At 43.3% G+C, this 3,303-nt stretch overlaps 1 pseudogene; it reads right to left on the bottom strand.

Annotated features, from left to right (window-relative positions):
- Positions 1–410: 410 nt before the first annotated feature.
- LOC108490293 lies at positions 411–882 on the bottom strand (annotated as a pseudogene).
- Positions 883–3,303: the final 2,421 nt, after the last annotated feature.

Below are 3,303 nucleotides of genomic sequence, written 5' to 3'. Positions count from 1 at the left end.
GGGTTCCAGGGATTGAAATGAAACCATCCGTCTTGTATGGCAAAGACTTCACCTGCTGAGTCATCTTGCTAGCACAGTTCCTCCATAGCCTGCTTCTGCCTCCCAAGTGCTGGGATTAAAGGCATGCACCACCAAGCTCTTCAATAGTTTTTAAGAATATCATTAGGGGGCTGGAGAGATAGCTTGGCAGCACTTAAGAGCACTGGCTGCTCTTCCAGAGGACCTGGATTTGGTTCCTAGCATCCACATGGTGGCTAACAACCATCTGTAACTCCAGTTCTTGGGGATCAGTTGCCCTCTTCTGGCCTCTGCAAGCATTGCATACATGGGTGCACTTACATACATGTAGGCAAAACACTCATATACTTAAAATAAAAATGTTAAATTTTTTTTTTTACTTTTATCTGCATTTATTTTATGCTCAATTTATTCCCATGCCATAGTTTTTGTTTCTTCAGTTTCTTCTGGGATATCTTTTTCTTTTGTACAACTTCCTCTTCAGGCTTAGGAACAATTTGTTCCTCCTTTTCAATGAGGATCTTTTCAATATTGCAGGGGGAGCTCATGTATGGGTTAATGTGGCCATGAGCTCTGTAAGTTCTGCAGCGCATCTTGGGTGATTTGTTCACCTGGATATGCTCAAAGACCAGAGTCTACATCTAAACCCTTAAGTTCAGCATTACTTTCTGCATTTTTAAGCATGTGCAGCCAAAATTCAGCACTCTTTTTGGGCCACCGACCTTGTGTCCAGCCCCACCGTTTGGCCTGAGCACACCTACCAACTCTACCGTTATAACACTGGAATCGCACATACTGCTTCTTTAAAGTGACATCTTTCAGATGCTTGGTGGCTTTTTGGACATGCATACACTTGATGGCCTGGGCAGTTTCACGTGTGTTCTTAAAGTGAACATAAAGATTGGAACCTCTTGATTTGCATGATTTTGTAGGGTTTTTTGGGTCAATAAATAAAAATATTTTTTAAAGAGGGTAGACTGCTTTGCAGAAAACTGGAGTTCAGTTCCCAGCACCCACATCCAGATATTCACAATCTCCTATAACTCCAGCTCCAGGAGGATCTGATGTCTCTGACCCCCTCAGGCAGGCCTGCACTTACATGCACAGACATTCACAGTCTTTTGGAAGGAAGGAAAGAAGCAGCACTAGGAAGCAGAGACAGGAGGATGGCTACAATTTTGAGGCCACTCTTATCTAGACAATATAGAGACTTACAGGCAAGGAAGGAAAGAAGGAAGGGAGGAAGGAAGGAAGGAAGGAAGGAAGGAAGGAAGGAAGGAAGGAAGGAAAAGATGTATTATGATTTGTGGAGCCAATGTAGTTGTTCCTTGTAGGTTGAACATAGCTCAGGACTCCTGCTATTATGTACCCATTAGGGCCCTTCTGCACCTTTCAGTGCAACATGTTTGTGATATTCTGATGTTTGTGTACACACACACACACACACACACACACACACATACACATACACATCTCACCACCTTGCAGTCAGAACACTTTTAAACTAGAGTTCATTATCTAATCTGCTTATTGTAAATTTGACCTAAACAGATTTTTATCTATCTCTAAAAAGAAAATCTACCTTCAAAGGAAGAAGGTTTGTTTTCTCACCAACAAGCAAACTGACCGCAGTTTAGGTGGTGTATGGAAACTTGGAAACTTCTAAGATAAGAAGGATGCCCCAAATGAGACATTTTATTTCTTCATTCATTCAAATGATATTGCCTGAGTTTGACTATGGGTCAGTTGCCAAGCTAAGTGTGGGGAATGTCGTGCTGAGCAAAACAGACCAGTCCCAGCTCTTACAGAGCAGGATAAAACATTAGACAAGTAAACACACAAAAGGACACAGGCAGGGTTTAACATAACCAAGAAGAAAGAGATGCATGGGGGGACAAGAATGGGAGACAGTCCTTAGACTGGTCAGCAGGAGGGCTCTTTGCAAAGAAACATGAAGAGTGAGAAGTAATCCACTATATACAGAATGTTCCAACCTGGAGGCACAGCTCATCTGGAGGTCATAGACTATGTCCTTTCTGGAACATTCTGGCACCTGTTGCTTATGGTTTGAGAGCTCGGGCAACACAGTTTGCCTGCCTGGGCTTTGGTCCAGATCCACCATCAGCTGGCCGCCTGACCTTACTGTTTTAAATAATAAAGATTATGTTCAGGTTTATTAGAGAGAAGCACTGAAACAGATTTTGGGTGAAATATACTTTAGTAACACCAGCATGGCATGTGAAATGGGGGGAAGCTGGGATAAGCAGTTCAACAACAACTCATAAAACAAAGGAAATTCCTTACTTTTATAGACTTTAAAGGGAAGGTGTCTGACTACAGATAGGTTAACTCACTTGAGGGCTGCCATGTGCTAGGAGCTTAGCAGCTTAGTGAAGGTACTAGACAGGATAGAAGGGTACAACTTGAGTTGCCTTAGACCTAGGATTGGAGAGCAGCTGCAGAGAGATGTGGCTAATCCCCTCTACTGCAGAAGCATCTATGACCTAATAGCAGTTACTCTGCCTTCCTAGATCTTGGTATCATCTATAAAGTAAGACTGGGAGTATTCTTTCATAAGCAGGTATTTTTTCTTTGGATTATATCAGATAATTAATGCCAAGTGCTGGGTTCAGAAGAGGGGAAAAACTCAAACAAATATCAGCGATACAATGTTGGTTGCAGGAACTTGAAACACTTGACTTTGACCAGGCTGAAGCACCCTAAGGACACTGAATTTGGTTTAGCATCAGGCCCTGTCAGGTTCTGGTCATGATACAAGAATCATGTATCTAGAGCCAAGACAGTGTCATGAGTCCCAAACAAGCCAGTCATAGTGGTACATACCTGTAATCCCAGCACTCAGGGGGCTAGGGCAAGGGGGTTGCAAATTTGGGGGCAGCCTGTGCTACACATGGAGTTCAAGGCCAATTGAGAGTATATAGAGAGGCCTTGTTGAGGAGGAGGAGGAGGAAGAGGAGAAAGAAGAAGAGGAAGAAGGGAGAAAGAAAAGGCAGGAGAAGCAGCAACTGATCAAACATTAGAAAAAAAGTATATTGTTGAGGAAAGCAGTCATCAAAGTTTATGTTTCACAGGTACGCTAGGGCTGGAGTTTGCAGAGGTTCATGGAAGGCAAGGTTAGGTAGAGGCTGAGATTGCTAATCAGTGAGCAGGACAGATGAGAGCATAGATGACAGACTTAGATCAGGGCTGTAGGGATGGGACAGGAAAAAGTGGGGGCTCTGTGCCAGAAGCAAGTGGAGTCATTGCCAATGGACTGGGTCATCT

This window comes from Nannospalax galili, unplaced genomic scaffold, assembly GCF_000622305.1.
Source record: "Nannospalax galili isolate Female #2095 unplaced genomic scaffold, S.galili_v1.0 scaffold87, whole genome shotgun sequence".
In the NCBI taxonomy this organism is placed as follows: Eukaryota; Metazoa; Chordata; class Mammalia; order Rodentia; family Spalacidae; genus Nannospalax; species Nannospalax galili.
Note: the sequence above shows the minus strand (reverse complement) of the source record. Positions and strands in the feature narration are given on the sequence as shown.